The sequence below is a fragment of the Gobio gobio genome (assembly GCF_949357685.1).
Source record: "Gobio gobio genome assembly, chromosome: 19".
Classification (NCBI taxonomy): Eukaryota; Metazoa; Chordata; class Actinopteri; order Cypriniformes; family Gobionidae; genus Gobio; species Gobio gobio.
In genome coordinates this window covers 23,757,169-23,766,248 of record NC_137112.1, presented here as the reverse complement: position 1 = coordinate 23,766,248, position 9,080 = coordinate 23,757,169, and positions in this window count along the sequence as shown.

The following is a 9,080-nucleotide window of genomic DNA, read 5'->3' as shown; positions in this document are numbered from 1 at the left end:
GAAAAGTGGGCAGAGCCCGGCGGACACAGAGGGGACGAACCGAGGGCGGGGCTGAGCGGAGGGCGTGCACCTGAGACCCGCAGTGACGGGTTGATTGACAGCTGTCAGACTCGCGAGTCGCAAAGATGGAGAATGACTGGAGTGACGCCAGCTTTGCAACAGAGCGGTCATTTCTCCTACCTTCACCTGAAGTGGAGGAGGGTGGATTGTCTGTAGACATAAACCCGGAGCCTTATCAATGCGAGCCGCTGCTCAAACTGCGTTAACTCCCGATGCCGACGATGCTAGTGAAGCAGCCGCGCAAGAGAACTGACCTAATCTATCTGCGTCCGCGGCAACCACTTGCGTGTCAGGGTTTGAAAGCGCGTCTCATGCATGAAAATTATCTGTACACATTACGGGCGGCAATAAAATCGCAAGAAAAGCCTGACGTGTACTGACAACTTCTTTATTTAACCGTATTTTCTTCAATTGTTAAAGCAAGTGTCAAGTGAGTTTCATTCATAATGTTTCCACTTCATGTAATATGACAGTTCATACTGGAGTAAAGCCGTTCTCATCATGTGATTGGGGGAAACATTTCTGAGGGCGTGGTGAGCTCGTGCTAGGGGCGCGGATAGTGAGCCGTTGGAGGTACCATCCTACGTCACGATGTACCACAACGTCCAATAGGAGAATTCAACTGCAGTAGCCACCGTTCAACCTTAAGAGTGCAGCACTTTGGCGGTTTTACACCATATTTTATAGAATTAAAACACTTTATACTCAAATGTCAAAACATTTACTCGAATCAATGAACAGCATTAATAAAGCCCCAGTATTACAGATCATTAACTAAAAAAAGTTGGTTTAGGGTTTAGTTACCCTTTAAAGAGTAGCTGAAATTATATGTAACAAAGCAAGAAAAGCATGTAATATTTATGTTCAGAATTAGAAGTGGCACAAGAGAAAAAGAGAGAGAATGAGACTGAAAGAGCAAGCCAGGAAATACAAGCATGTTTCCATGATGTGTTAGGGTGTCTGGAACGGTCAGAGGGGTTCGAGTAGTAGTGTCTGGGAGGGGCGGGATGTTACAGGGATATCTGTCGCACTGGCTTACTCTGGTTTGCACCGCATTTGTTTGGCTGTGCTCCAGGGTGAGGGGCTCAAGGCGGCGATGGAGAAGACGGCTCAGCTCACACCTTGTTTGTCCTTTCATGCAAGTCCCCTCTTGAAGGGAGGGCAACTTGGCCTGGTCCATATTGTACTCAATTTGAACCCCTGAGTTCTTCCTTCCAAATTTGAATGTCACGTCAGTCTCTGGATTTCATAATATGTCCTTAGGGTATTTTTAAACAGCCAGTCCAGACAGAGTACTGTAATTATACTTACTCAAAGATTTACATGGAAAACCCCCAAATAGTCTTATGTAATACAAAAATAATACACACCTGTATGATGGCATGAGAACTTACTGGAAAAAACATGCAACGCCTTCACCCATTTGAAATGTTAAAAAAGAGGCAATTTAAGGGTACGTTGACACGAGAGCGATGTACTAAAAACGTACAGAAAACAACGTTCTCAAAATGATCCCTGTTAACACAGATCTACGAAAACGGCTAAAACGCGGCAATGTCACATTGTAAAGAAAAACTAAATGCTACGTGTTTCCATCCATTCATTTTTATGCACATTTTGGGATATCGCATAGAAAAACTGCCGGATGGAAAATAAATTATAAAAATGTACATAAAAAATAATGTGACTTTGCGCAATGGGACGTCATAACTAGAATAACCGGCGGACTGATCTTTTTGCACAGCATCTGAAATGCTGTTTTGATTGTTCTGAAATGCCTGAAGAAATGTCTGTCGTCAAAGTGGTTCGGTATTCCAGAACTCTCTTACACGACTGAGTTCCTAAACTACAGGCATCTTCCTCCAAAATGTGTTTATTGCGTTTGGACTGCGCGCTCTCAGACGCAAGTAATTTATTATATACAGTGGCTTATTTTGTACATAAATTCCAACTTTGGATGGAAACATCTAATAACAGTGTTGTTTTCAAAAACGAGCACTTTGAAAACCACTTTAAAAAATTTGCATTTTTAGGCCCCCAAAACGCTGTTACTGGAATATTGGAATGCTGTGCCACAGTATTCCAGAAGCTTCTAGCTGGCACAGTAAGCAGGACACGGGCATCTTTCTTTAGTGAGCGAGGACAATATTCCAGACGTGTCTGTTCTGTGACCCTGCCTATATTTTGGCTGTGGCTGCAGCAGCTCTTTGTATGTGCATTGTGTCAGCTGGGGGAAACAGGAGCTTGTGAAAGAGAATCCCAGCAGGAAGCAGTGCACAGCTGTTCTGGGGAACATATGCAGGGTGTTTATCCTAAAAACTTAAGTCTAAGTTCTGATGACTTTCAAGTTATTCTTATTTCTAAATATTTTATCTAGTGAAAATTCAGGGTGTTGATTGGGTCAAATGTTTCGTTGTGTTGTGTTGTTTTGTGTTGTTTCGTTTTAATTTTGTTAATGTGTTAGACAAAATCTCCAGAAATAAAACATGATTGCAGTCAAAAAGCATGTAATGGACAAATAGTTGGTCAAACATTCATTTGGAAGTCTTTTTTCTTTTTCTTTTTTTTTAAATTAACCCAAACCAAATTTTTTCCTCAGCTTTTGGACATCTTTGATTCTTTTAAACCTGATGAAAAGGCAGCCCGGCCAAATGGCCAAAGGCTATAAATTAATTTGAAGTACAGAAGAAGCACAAAGGATTGGCACCTTTAGGACCACTGGGTTGAAAAAATGACCTCTGCACCTGGATGTGCTTATGTTGACTTATTGAAGAGGGTCAGAGGTCCTGACCACCTCCCCAACAAAACTTCAGATAACAGGCAATCTGTATAGAGCACCTCCGTTTGCTGAGGGTTATTAAAAGGGAAGATGTCTGATTGTATTCTAATTCGAATCAAACACATATTTGCTCTTTTAAACCCTTATTTGACTATTGGGTAGATTCATGTGATCAATGATTTACTGTAGTCTCTATGTAGTCTGAATCATTTTAAGTACAGTATAGTAATTTTATGTGGTATTTTTTGTAGTGAAATAATTTAGTTAAATACAACTTCTTATGACTATGTTTTACGTTATTTTACACGGATTGTCTGAAATGTTGTTTGTGGTGCCAGACAGTTCTGTCGCGAAGGGTGTTGCAAACACGTAAATAAAAGGTAGGATTTAAGCGCAGCAGTCTCTTCTTTAATCCTCTTGAACTCAATCAATCACTTCAGAATATACATGAAACAAAAATTGCAAAACAACACCCTAATATGACGAGAACAGACTAAGACTAACAGAACATGACTAACTACTGAGGGCTATATATACACAAGGCAAAACAAGGTTGATTAAACACAGGTGTGACACATGAGGTAAAGCAAATGCTATAATAACAGATAAACAGAAACCAAGCAAACTGAACAGAGGGTATGTTTGCTCGACAGTAATATACTAGAAAGAGATACTAAAAAGGTTTTGGCTTTGCATTTTTCACGTAGCCTACAGACGACAACAGTGTCAAAATGATCCCCGTTCACATGGATCTGTGAAAATGAATAAGTAAAAAGGCTGTATTCTGTAGCCAGGCCATGTAGTTGCCGATGTCACTTTGTAAAGAAACACCACACACACCTAGCTATTGACTGAACTCGTAATAGAGCGTATGCAATGACATCACTTTCCTGCCAGAACACGCCCCCTTAGCCAAATTGAGTGGCAAAAGAGCTGCAGTATGACTGGATTTAATTGGAGAAACGCAAGTAAAACAACTGATTATCAGTTCAAACTAAGGGTTAGACTTTATATTGTGTTCCTTACTACTTACCAAAGATCCAGTGATCCTCTGATATTGACATTATGTTTCCTGACATTTAAATGCCTGTTTTCGACGCCAGGAAAATACATAAAGCAAATTTGCCTGTGAACGCTTTAAATTAATACAATATAGGTAAGGTCTAAATCCAGGTCATCACTTATATCAATATTATATTGTTATATCGTCCAGCCATAAAACTTGTGTAGTCTTTGTGAGTGTTTTTTTTTTTTTTTTTAAACATCCATTTATGCAGAATATAAGATGGTAAATATTTTATTGATGAGTGATCAATACAATATATAACAATACAATATAGGGCATGATTTGACCCCAAAATTCAACATATTGAGCCAAAATGATAACTGCAAATCCACATTTCGCTGCCTGGAGTCCAGTTGTTTCTGTGAATTGCAGTGATCCATTTGCTTCTCTTTTCTGCAGCTAATTTCGGCAGTCTGTAAAAATATACCTCAGATTTCTTGTCAAATCTATTTATAGTAAATCTCAAAGCTCTTTCCCGTTTTAAATGTGTTCTGTGTGTTTTTCACGGCATTCACGCTGAAAACCAATGCTGTCAGTCAGTGGGCGTAACCGCAGTCACTCCGGCCGGCAGTGACGTCACGTGCATACCCTTTTATACGCATGCGCATGACATCACCGTTTTCACAAAAATGTCAGTTTTTGTAGTTTACACAGAGGCGGTAACGGTATCGTTTTCAAAAGTGTGCACTTTGAAATGCGTTTCCAAAAGTTCGTGTTTTCAGGCCCTGAAAACGTGTTGTCATGTAAACGTACTAGTGCAAAAAACGAAACCTCATACAAAACACAGACAGACCCCTTAAGTTCTTACAGTCAATAGTACATACATTTTGGGATTATATGTAGAATTTTATTAGAAGGAAAAATCATATAGTTTTATGTTGGAAATTTCTGAGCTTATATATATATATATATATATATATAATTTTAAAAAATATATATTATTCTATTACTTTTTATAATTTATTTTAGGAAAAATAATAATTTCCAAAATAAATTCAAATAATATAATACATATATTAATTTAATATATATTTCAATAATATTCATTAAAAAAAATATTCATCAATATCTGATTCAAAAGAGCGATTCATTCTCAATTCGGACATCACTGGAGTCTTGGACAGCACATTCTATAAATATATTCTAAACCTGTCTCATGTCAGTAGTTGGTGTGAACTAAAATATCAAGAGTGATAGTCTGGACTATTTCTTCCTTTCCTGACATGGATGTGACTCTAAAATCTGAGTCATGCAACCTCAGAAATGTTTGTGAGACATCCCCATGACACGTTATGTATTACACAATGTAAAAAAAGACACCTGGACTCTGCAACCCCTCGGTCAGATGGGATTAAAAGGGGGTCCTCTTACACTTCCCAGTAATCTGTTCCAGGAGACGGAATGTCACCAGAGCGCTTGAAGGAAGTTCATGTGGTCCTACTTCTGAATCAATGACAGAGAGAGAGAGAGAGAGAGAGAGAGAGAGAGAGAGAGAGAGAGAGAGAGAGAGAGAGAGAGAGAGAGAGAGAGAGTGAACAGACTTATGGAAAGGCCCTGCGAGTCGGTATGCGCTGGTTCAGACCGGTTTCTCTTCCACAGTGCAGACATGTAAATAGCGGCCTGGAAAACCGCCAGCATTACTCACCATTCTCTCTTATGGGCTAGAGAGAGAGAGAGAGAGAGAGAGGGGGGAAGTGAGTGTGGGCGGGCGGGCACTTCCCAGAGTCCATCAGTTTGTTTCAGCACACTCATGTTGTCAGTTTACTAATATGACTGTGTTGACATGAGATGAGCTCATGAAGAGAACTGATTTGATCTGTTATAACTTTGCCTTTTCCTTCCTTCCTTTCTTTCTTTTTTTTTGAAGAAAAGAAACTGAAAGGATACTTTTAAATCAGATAGGCTTATTATGAAATCATTGGGACTTTTTGGCATTACTGTGTTATGGTGCACTGCAAAATTAATAGATATTGTATGGCATCAGGAGATTTGAATATAGTGCACAATTCAGTATATATGGGCTACCCTACATTTATGATACTTTTGTGGCATTTTTGCATCCTTTTAAAATATTGAAAACTCCAGTACCCATTAATTAGTTTTGCCATGAATACATTTAATTTTACAATATATTAAAACAGAAAACTGTTATTTCAAATTGTAATAATATATTAAGAAACATATTAAGAAATAATAATAAACTTATTAAAAATAATAGATAGATCAGTATCTATCAAAAGTGGTCCAAGGAAGGAACAGTGGTGAACCGGCGACAGGGTCATGGCCGGCCAAGACTCATTGATGCACGTGGGGAGCGAAGGCTGGCCCGTGTGGTCCGATCAAACAGACGAGCTACTGTAGCTCAAATTGCTCAAGTTAATGCTGATTCTGATAGAAAGGAGTCACACTGTGTCATACACAGTGCATTTGTTGTGTATGGGGCTGCCGTAGACCAGTCAGGGTGCCCATACTGACCCCTGTCCAACGCCGAAAGTGCCAACAGTGGGCAGGTGAGCATCAGAACTGGACCACAGAGCAATGGAAGAAGGTGGCCAGGTCTGATGAATCACGTTTTCTTTTACATCACATGGATGGCCGGGTGCGTGTGCGTTACTTACCTGGGCAACACATGGCGCCAGGATGTACTATGGGAAGAAGGCAGTGTGATGCTTTGGGCAATGTTCTGGGAAACCTTGGGTCTTGCCATCCATGTGGATGTTTCGTGTACTCACCTAGGCTGCATTTATTTAATAAAAAATACAGTTAAATCAATAATATTGTGAAGTTGTGGCCTGATGGTTATAGAGTAGAACTTGTAACTGGCTGTGGGTTTGAGTCTCAGTAACGGCAGGAAATGTAGGTGGAACTTACACTCAAAAAATGATACGTTGGATATACTTAATTTTTTTATGCCAACAGGTTCCACGTAATTGGGTTATGTTGAATTTAATCAACATTGTTTATTTCAGAAAATGTACGTTTTTTACGTAAAGTTAATTCAATGCCATTTAGATAAATCAGGTTAACATTCTTAATTTTGTCCAAAACTATTCAATTTAATTATTCTAAAATGAATATAAAATACAAACCAAAACAAGTAATCCAGTTTAATTGATTATTTTTATTTAGTGAAATACTATTTTTACAACATTTACAATACCTTTTACAAGGTCTTATTGGAGAAGATGGTTTTGTTACAACTATGGCATGCCCAAAGTAATTGTTTTTTATCATTAAAACAACTTTAATTGTTATTAGCAGGTCCTCACCCTAAGCACATGCTCTAAACTTAAAACACTAAAACAAAAACACTAACATAACACAAACTTTTAAATACCAACATAACAAAACATTAAGCATTAAAAAGTCTCTCCATTTTCTCATCTTGTTAAAAATGCATCAAATGGCACTTTATTTAAACATTTACTCTCCGAATTCAGCCCCTTTGCAAAGCATGATGGGAGGTGAAAGTCTTGTTTGATGGGAGGTGAAAGTCTTGTATGATTGGGTTACTAGATTGAAACATTATTTCAAAATGAAAACATCAAGTCATGTCAAAGAGTAACGGTTTTAAGTCAGTTTAACATGAATCAATTACGTTTGAAGATAAATCAAGATTAATTGCTTAAATAAAGTGAACAGCATCATAAAATATTTTTTTGAGTGTATGAAACACCATACTTGGCTAAACATGTCACTTGCATAGCTCTACAAATTTTAATACCAATAAGACAAAAAAACAAACAAAAACAATACACTTACTGATTTGTATAAAGGAAAATATCAAACAGCTGTATTTGCTGTGTATTGCCTAATGGAGACTTAAAAAAATAATGTTTTTGTCCTTCCAGTGATACATGTTTCTGTTTGACGTGGTGTGTTGAAATAAGGAATGATTTGGTGAACAGGTCAGATTTAATCTAGATTAACCAGGCTTCACCTGTGAGGCATGTTGAGGCCTGTCCCTCAAACAGAGAAATTAACCTGTTTAACAGGACCTCGGCAACACACCGCCGATTCTCCACTGCACGGGCAACATTTCTTAAAGGCCACTGATGGTCTGCAGATTAGTCAGTTAGGCTGTAAACAAGTACCAGAGCCCAGAGGCTTTTGTTCCTGTAGCCATGCAAATATGTAAACCATGTAGTTTGTACAGTTTGTACAGTAAGGATTTCCCCATGTGGACTATAAAAAGCACTCAAGAACAAACACATGCACACAGCAGCTTATAACTGACGTTAAGTCAAAAAATGTAAAACAAAAAAGTAGAGATTCGTTCACTTTTATTCACATGCTCAAGGTAAATTACGTCAAGAACAACATTTATTAGACTCTCTATGTTCTTTATGATTCACCGGTATAGTCTCCATGTGTGCACTAGCCAGTCTAAAGTGTGCCGTGCCCGTGTCACACTTCAGTGTAGTCAGCAGAACTGTCTATAGCTGCATACTCAGAACTGTGGTCCTACTCCCCCATCAGGATATGAGAAGGCCTTAATTCCTATGGGATTCCTCAATGCCACATGCTATATGTGTATTAGATATTCCCCTAGGACATTGAGGCATTCAATTATCTCTCAAAATAAAATTCATGCTGGGACAATATATTTTTTTATTTTACATATTTCACTGAACACAAGGTTAATTTTCCCATAGGCATATATATATATATATATATATATATATATATATATATATATATATATATATATATATATATATATATATATATATATATATATATATATATATATATATATATATATATATATATATATATATATATATATATATATATATATATATATATATATATATATATATATAAAGGGGCATATGATGTTTTCCATTTCAAACAAATGTAATTGGGCAATCGATTACAAACCCTTTCAAGAGAATAAGCCTCAAACATTTATGTGTGTGTTGTCCAGCTCACATAGGAACATTTTTGCCATTGGAGTCAAAAGAGAAACTGATTGATTAAGCCTGTTTATTATATTAATGTTCCAGTTAGACTTGGAGAATTTGTGAAAGGAACAAGCGTCATGTTTCTGAAAGTTAAGTGTCTGTATGTACTTCCCTTCTCGTGACCTTTTATTGAGGTTTTTAGTAAACAGGGCTTACATTAAACCTTTAGCGCCCCCTTGTGATTCTTTAGTTTAAGTTACACTGATGA